Raw genomic sequence first — 9284 nt, forward strand, 5'->3', positions numbered from 1 at the left:
AATTTGGCTTTCTCATCACTCACATGGTGCATTTATGGTGTACAGTGTGGAGATTGTGCTCAATGAGCAGTCTATGGCGTCTGAACTCCCCAGTTTTCAGAAACAAACAGTCGTTGAAAATTGACCAATTAAGTTTAATCAGTGGGAACAAGGCATTCCTGTATTGAGTGACATTTACAACAGTGAAGGTCTGAGGCCATTTCAGGGTCTGAAGAGACAGTTACAATCTACCGGGCAATTCGTTATTTTTTTATTTACACCTCAGATGATCCCTCAAAGCTCATGGTGGTCAATGGAAACAATCTTTGGAAACCACATCGACTCATAAAAGCCTTGATTCCAGAGCGTCTTCTAGAGGCAAAGTCTCCAGGAAACCTCTTGGTTGACGGCCGATGGAGGATTGATATCCAGAATCTAGGACCAGATTTTGATTGGGAATCCGTGTCACTAACATTAACCCAGACCGACAACTAATTATTTGAATTTTGCGCATATTTGACTCAGAGGAGTCCGGTTCCCTCTGAGGGTGCAAGGAACATTTATGCATGTTTTTGGAGCTCCCCCCACACCGTTGCACATTTTTGGAAAGAAGTGCCTGGTTTTCTTTCTCATATATTCTCTATAACTGTCCCTGTGTCACCGTCCACTCTGTTACTGAATGACCTTTCCCAACTGACAATTTATGGACGTCAGAAAATAATGTTTTTTTGCAGGCTTAACAGCAGCTAAGGAAACTAATTGCAGTTCGTTGGGAACAACTTGACAAGCTTCCTGTTAATCATTGGATTCTTGTGCTTGTTGACGTTATCTACTTGGAGCAGTGAGCTGTTAGATGGAGCTGGGGAGGACACGCTGAAACAGGGCATGAAGTCTGAGGTGTGATTCCCTCTTTCAGGGAATATTTTACTTTCAGCATTATCAATGTTTTCTCCTATTCAAGATACCTCTTTAGGTCCTGGGGGTTGGGAGGGTTATATTTTATTCATATTTATGTGTATTTTGTTGTTGTTGTACATATGTTGTCGTATGTGTTGTATAAGTGATTTTTCCAGAATGAAAATAAAAAAATTTGAGCACAGAAAAAAAACATTTGCAGTAACTATTGCTCCTATTACTGAATCACTTATTTAACTACAATCAACAGTTATTTTCCGGATGTGCTTGAACAGAAGCTTCCACTGAATATTTCTCGTGTTGTTGAGAGAAATTAGAATAAGACAGAGTTTAAACATCTGCTGAACATATGTCAGTGTTTTAATGAGACAAACTGCAGCAGGGAGGATAAAGTCAGTTTAGAAGAACTGCTCCACTTTAATCACCTCTGAACGGAAGGAACGTGACAATCCTGAACGCCCCGCACAGATCCTCCTCATCCTCTTTATCCTCCTCCTCATCCTCCATATCCTCCTCCTCATCCTCATCCTCATTACCTTCCTCCTCCGCCTGCTTCTCCTCTTCCTCCTCCTCAGGTTATGAGGGGCTCTATGGAAGCTGACAGCCTCTAATTCTGCAACAGAGAGCAGCTGTGTGTGTGTGTGTGTGTGTGTGTGTGTGTGTGTGTGTGTGTGTGTGTGTGTGTGTGTGTGTGTGTGCGTGCGCAGGCGCAGCGCGGCTTGTTCCCATGCGACGGGCTTCCCCTAATAGACGGGGGGTATCTCCTCAGCTTCATGGACCCTCCGGCCCGCCGGACCAATCGGATGATCCAAGCCGTCCTCTCGCAGCCATCAAGCACAGCAGCAGTGTGATTGTGTGTGAAGGTGTGTGAGGTGTGTACACATGTGTGAAGGAGTGTAAACATGTGTGAAGGTGTGTGAAGGAGTGTAAGCGTGTGTGAAGGTGTGTCCCCCGGTTTGTTTAGGCATCTGTGTCCACTTCGACCGAAAGTGTTGACAGTGGTGATAAGAAGTGTTGATGGGTAATGGTTATAATGGTTATAATGGTTATAATGGTTAGAATGGTTATAATGGTTTGCCAAAGTGTCCCCAGGGCCCATGCAGTGGTTTCTGCCTGGATCTGTCTTTCTGTTCTCTGGATCTTTACAGTCTTTAAGGAGCTGAACTCCTTGAACTCTGATGTTGAAAAAACTTTATTGCTGACTTGTGTTTGTGTTGTATTCCTCCTCATTTATCCTTTTTTTTTTTTTTTTTTAGAACAGGCCCTCTCACTGATCCGCCCTCATCATCCCTCACTAATTGTTTAATATGATCTCAGTTTTCAGCCTCTAACCGCCTTTAATTACCCGTCGTGGTGCTGCTTGCCTCGTTGAGGATCTGCCGACCTGCAGCTGCAGATTGCATCACGTTTCCAGTCCAAAATGTTTAACACCGGCCAAAAGTCAGAGAAACAATTAAAGTTTGTGGTGCGGTGGAAACTTTTTGTGTTTCCAGGTCCGTGGGGACAGCGGTGTGTGTCACGCCTGCATGGCGCCGGCTCAGGCCGGCTCAGGTTGGGGGGTTAATTCCCAGCGGGAGCTGCTGTGGACGATAACGGAGGTTTGAGGTCCTTCCAGCAGAAAATCCTCTCGGAGCATCGCAGACTTAAAGCTGCTCTCTTATCAGGCGACATGAAATCCAACCTGCACGCAGCAGAGGAGTGTCCACGCACCGGCAGCACCGCAGCAAGCACACCGCAGCAGCTTCTATCAGTCTGGAGGTCCAGCTGGCTCTAAAACAACACCGATGGATTTATGAAAAACACAAGTTTTATTTTATCATCCTTTCAATGCTTCTTTATCCAAAACCTTCAAAGTTCAACAGAGTCTAATGCGAACACACACACACACACACACCACACACACACACACAGCACACAGCACACACACACCGCCACCCTGGTAGAACAATGTGTTAATTACACTCAACATGAGGCACAAGAGAACCAGCAGAGACTTTTCCATATGAGCTGAAGAGTAATTACAGGCTTTTTGGTGTGTGTGTGTGTGTGTGTGTGTGTGTGTGTGTGTGTGTGGTGTGGGGTGTGTGATCACATGAAGCAGAAGCTCTGCATTATGATTTTCAGATATTTTTAATAGAAATGTCTCTTAATGGAGGAAGCTGTGACTCAGACTGGCGCTTCATGAGCGGGCTCCTCGACTCCTCCACTTAGATATAGTATAGATTACAGTCACAAGTGGAAATGGTTCCATGTTTGACAACAGGAGAATGAGGGAGAAATGTTAAGAGTATTGCTGTAAAAACACAACGTGACCGTCGCCACACAGATTTTATAGCAGAAAGATTCAATTCTGAGGAGATATTCACCTAAAAGCGACTTCATTTTCATGTAATTTATTCTAAATGTTCCGCTGGACCCATTCCTCATAAAAACGGAATAAATTGTTCTCCTTCAGGAAATCCTGCTGCTGGAATCCAGTTTGACTCACAATGGGACAATGGACAATGACAGGGAGCCTTGTGTGTGTGTGTGTGTGTGAGTGTGTGTGTGTGGTGTGTGGTGTGGTGTGGTGTGTGTGTGTTTGTGTTGTGTTTGTTTGTCTTATCGGAGTAACTTGTCAAGCAATACACAGAGATGAGGAGAGGGAGAGAGACTAGGTTTGTCCACTTGAGACCTCCACCTCCCACCAGGACAGGAGAGAGACACGAAGTCCAGGACCCCACCAAGCCCAGGCCATCCGTCTGTCCATCATCCACCACACCATCCCTCCCGTCCCTCCTCCATCCCATATCCCCTCCTCCTTCTTCCCTCTGTCCCATCCCTCCCTCATCCTCCAGCCATCCGTCCCGCCATGCATCCATCTATCCACTCTCCTCTGCTCTCTCATCCCTCCCTCCCTCCCTCCCTCCTTCCCCCATCCTTCCCTCCCATACATCCTTCTTTCCGTCCATCCTCCCGCCCTCCATCCATTCCTCCAACCCCTCCCTCCCTCCCTCCCGTTCCTCCCTCCGACCACTAATCCCTTCCTCCCTCCCATCCCTCTTTCCCTCACTCCCTCCCTCCCTCCCTCCCTTCCCTCCCCTGCCCTCCACCATCCCTCCTTCCCTCCCTCCCTCCCTCTCCCTCCCTCCATGCGGTCCTTGTCTTTGTCGCCGTCCTCTGTCCTCTCTGAGCTGGGCTCAGTTCTCTGCTCTCCTCTCGGTCAGCGTTCGTCTTCTCTGTCTGCATATTTCATCATGTGCTCAGAAGTCAGGACGTCCCCCGACTCTTCCTCCTGTCAGACTGAAGTTTGTGTCGATTAAATGAAGGTTAATGAGCTGCTCTGTCTCTCCGCTCTCTCAGCCTCCTGCCAATGCTGCTTTATTTGAATTTATGAATGTGGATGGCTTTTAATTGTGGCTGATTTGAAAGTCGGCACAGCTCCTAACGCAAACCGTGGAGACTGTCCTGATTTCACATCACAGCTGCTGTGAAGCATCCTGGATGGACTGTCCCAGGTTTTTGGGTGGATCCTGGTGCTCTGGAGGTCATGGTCCGAGATGCTCCATAAAAATCAGACGGGCTATTTTAAATTCTCTTTAAATGATGAGATGATGAAGTGGATTTGTGCAGTTTGATGGAGACCTTCTAGTATTAGCTGTGTCAGCACAACATCCCGAAACATGGCAGCATTAACACTGTCAACTGTCCCTGGACCTCAGGTTGAGAACCGCTGCTTTGAATGATGGGAAGCACGTTGAGAGTGGTGAACACGCTGGGCTCCTCCTTCTGTTCTCCTCAGGGTTTGAATAAATGATGAAGTGTAAAGTGTGAGGTTGCCTCGGCTTCCAGGAAACAAACACTTTTAGTGGTTTTGGAGGAATCTTGAGGTTTGGGACTTGTTCTTTCTTCTGTTCACGCTGGCAGCTGATCCTGGACCAGGATGACAGACGGGCTTCTTCCTTCATCTCCGTCATCATCATCCTCATGCACACAGTCAGCTGATGTGAACACAGTGTGGATGAGGAAAAACTGAGCCTGATGTTCCCCCGTTAAATAGAAACAGACGGAGATGAGAGTTGAGGAAGAAAAAACAACACAGCTGAAGAACAACCCTGTCTCTAAACGGTTGACAACATAATCAATCAGAGAAACAAGCAGACATGAGCCGACACCGTAAACTGCAAAAAAAAACAAGCTAACCTGCAAAATGTGGAATATAAGGATGAAGTCGAGAGGATGCTGAGAGTCAGTGGCTCACATTCGAGCATTTGATAGATCAAATCTATGATGGAGATGCCACCTGGGAAAAGTCCCCATTACTTTTAATGGTGCACCAGACCTCTCCCTCTGCAATGGTCTTAATCTTTTTAGCGTTAAATGACCTGTTTTTATGAATGTAGCCTCCGGGACGAAGGCTTTTCAGGGATATGAAGGTTCCGGAAGAGCCTCGGTCCTGATGTTATTGCCTTTCGTCTCCACGGTCTCCTGTTCATTTAAAAAACTTTCCACGCTGCCTCGCTTCAGGCTCATCGTTTTCGCCCCTCGTGTGTGTTGCTGATGTGTTTGCCTGGCCGTGGTCTGTGACTGGCTTCACCTGGTGGCGGCCGTTCCGTTGAGCTCCTGTTGTGTGTCTTGTTGCCAGTTTGCTGTGTTTTGCTGCGTTCGCTGCATGTCTTTAGCACAAGAACTGTTTATTCCAGCTCCCGTCAGTCTGCTACAGGTGTCAGAGTCTTGCAGTATTATTACTGCTGGACCACTAACTGCTCCTCGGGGATCACTAAACTTCACCTTGAAGAACATCCGAGGGAATAATCCAGGTTCTCCCGGTCTTCGGCTTGATGCGGCCGACGTCCAGCGAACTCTGAGAACGGTAGAACCTGTACGTACCGCTGTGTGTGCGCTATGAAATGCAATTTTTAAAAAAAAGAAGAAAGCAGCTCAAATCATTAAACCCTCAAACACTCTGCAGGGTTTTTCCAACCTTCTGCGATTCAGAGGACACACACTGGAAGACGACCAGAAAAGGCAGATCGCACGCAGATCTCCCTCTTCTGATCTTCGAGTGCGTGGAGTCACTTTGGAGCAGAACACACACCAGGAGATTCTTCATCAGAGAATCGGCTTCATTCACCCTCAGTCTTCTACTTGTCGTGTAGTCAAACGTGGCTTTGAGCGGTTTTCCCTTCTCTCCTCTGCTTACATTCATCTCCACTGGGAGCTCATTCCCTAGTTTACTCAGTCATATCTGTCTCTGTCCTGTCCTTCAGAGCGCACCCCCCCCCCCCCCCCCCCCCCCCCCCCCCACCACACACACACACACACACACACACCACACCACACGCTCCCACCCCCCATCGGGAGCCCGGACTGTGGGGCCTCTATCAGCAAATTGAAGTGATACTGCATTCTAACAGTATAGAAAGGGGAGAACATAGTGTCAGATTATTTAATTGCAATTTACTCTCTGCATTTCACAAACATTCGCCGTCTAGAAGGATCGTGTAAAAGCTGTTAACAGTCTGTAACGATTACAAGTTACTTTTTTTTAAAAATTCTTTTTTGTTCAAGACGGGATATTCGATCAGATTAAAAACAATTTTTGCTTTGAATAGGCAAAGTGTCATTATGCAGCCAGTCTTCGTGGACTGAGGAGCGTTCGACCTTTATGTGGTTCCTGAACTGCTTCCCTTTGTGGGCATGAAGAGTTTTTTTTCATTCTTCTTAATTGTTAATAGTGGAGATGAATGGAGACGTCGGGATACTGAGCGTATTGCAGGAGATGCAGGTGAATGAATCAAAACAGTTCGGGTCACCATGGAGGAAACACGCCCAGGAGCGACACAATTACTGAGGATTAACGACCCGCTGAGTTTAGCAGCTCTAACTTTTCCACGTTTCACTGTTATATATGGTGAATATATTTCACCGACATATGGGGGGCAAGAAATGTTTATTCAGCCACTGATTGTGAAAGTTCTCACACTTAAAATGACAGAAGTCTGTAATTTTCATCATGGGTACACTTCAACTGTGAGAGACAGAATGTGAAAAGAAAACTCAGGAAATCACACTGTAGGACTTATTCTTCACTGAGGAATTTATTCATAAGCTGACGTGTACCCATGATGAAAATTACAGACCTCTGTCAGTTTAAGTGGGTCTGTGGCTGAATAAACACCTTTCGCCTCACTGTACGTACATGTCTCCGGCACTGACGGCTCAGACGGGGATTTTTAAAAGCAGCACCAACACGGAGCTCTCAGCCAATCAGGGAGGTTTGTTATGGGGGCGTGGACAGACTGGCACTGAGCCCCGATCGGCTAAACACACACACACACACTACTGGATTGTGATCGCAAATATTAAACGTGTTCTTTATCTACGACCTCGGAAAAATGCCACCGTTTTCCCAGGACTGAGTCGGTTCTGATGATACACGAGGAACTGCTGCTGCTCACTTTGCTTTCATGTACAGGAACGTTTCCCTGCTGAACGAGACAAGGACGAAACAGGATTTCATTGTCTCTCATTTGGACAGGTTGCATTATTGCAGGCATTTTGATAAACAATGGTCGTCTGGAGTGACCGACACAGCTGTCTCTGTGGTCCCATACTGCTCGCTGTGCTGAATGAGGCACTGTGTGGTTATTTACTGTATTCAGGCCGTGCCATGTGATTAACAAAGCAATGTACATTGTCCTTGTTTTGCTAATTATGTGGCATTGAAATGTGAGGTTATAAAAACTACGCTCTTTTCAGTTCCTCTGACGTTGCCATGTAAACCTGAATCTTTTCTGTGACGAAAATGCAAAATTCATGCTTTTTTTCACTGGAAACGTCACGTAAACGTGGCCTCAAATTCCTCCTGCTCAGATCAGACATCCTGCCAAAGCAAACTCCAGCTGATCCAGAGAGCCGGACCACCTCAGACCTGGAAAGCATCTCAAGTGTTGATGGTAGACTGCACAACACTCATTCATCAAACTCCTCCCTGTTCCCCCTGCTCCTCTCCTCCTCCTCTCCTCCTCCTCCTCCTCCTCCTCCTCCTCCACCTCTGGAGAAGCCTTTACTTCTGTCCCCGCTGGTGGCGGTGTCCTTCTTTTGTGGTGGAGGGGGGTAACAGAGCTCCATGGACATATTGAGCCGTGCCTCAGACAATTTCTCCTTCTCTGCTCAGAGTACACACACACACACACACACACACACACACACACACACACACACACACACACACACACACACACGTACGGAGGGTCTCCAGTCAGGGGAAATGAAAGGACGAAGAGGTGAAACTCATCAAACATTTCCTGTCTTCCTACATGAGAATTAGGCCATGCCCACCAGGAGCTGCTCCTTCAGGGCAAAGCCCCCACAAACACCCCCCACCCCCCGTCCTGTCCCCACGTCCCCGTGTCCCCCGTCCCCCACTCACCTTCTCTCACAGCACAAGGACACGTTGAAGCAGAAGCTCTGGTTACTGCACAGACCGCCTGACTCCTGCAGGAGGCGTCACAGTGATTAATCTGAAGGTCTCAGGACAGACCTCCTCAAAACACACACACACACACACACACACACACACACACACACTGACACCAAAACTCTGATTCACTCACACAAACCTCTTATTATCGTGCGGCTGAACTTTCGCAGAAGCTTTATGTGAAACATTTGTAAAAACAGACTAAAATTCGGTCAACAGGTTAAGACAGGCCAAGATCGAGCCTAAACCAGGTCAAAGTCTGAGCTTAAATTAGGGCTGGGAAAAAAAAAAAAAAAAAAAAAGTAATACCAGGCCAGAACCAACCCATTACCAGGTTTAAACCAGACTAATACCAAGTCAAAACAAAGCTAAAAACACCCCAAAACTAAGCTAACGTGAAGCAAATGCAAAAAATATTCTTCACAAGTGACACATTTCACTTGTCAAAGAAAATACAAAATCAGTGAAACTGGCCTCATTGATTTTTCACAAAAAAGTGAACTGCCTAGCCAACTCAGCAGCAGCTTTAGCCGAGGCTGTTATTCAATAGAGCAGCTCTGGCTGAAGCTAAAACGTTTCTGTGTGCTCAGAGAGAGACAGCGGCTCTGCAACAGTTTTAAATTTCCCAAAAAAGTAACAAGCTGTCAGACTTGTGAGAGTAAGGAGTAATTAAAAGTAGTTTTGTGTTTATATAATCTGAGGTTTGACACCGTTTTTGTCAGAAACCTGCTGTTTTAACATGTTGTTTATATGTGTTTGCCTTCAGCTGTGGCAGAATTAATTCTCCAAGATATGAATTAATGCATCAGATTTTACATGATTTAGCCCCAAATTTATTCAAACCCCCATAATAACCAGCAGCAGTGTTGCTCTATGTAAATTAGTGGCGTGTACTCTACCACATTAATGGCGGCACGATAATAAA

Source organism: Salarias fasciatus, chromosome 11 (genome assembly GCF_902148845.1).
Source record: "Salarias fasciatus chromosome 11, fSalaFa1.1, whole genome shotgun sequence".
In the NCBI taxonomy this organism is placed as follows: Eukaryota; Metazoa; Chordata; class Actinopteri; order Blenniiformes; family Blenniidae; genus Salarias; species Salarias fasciatus.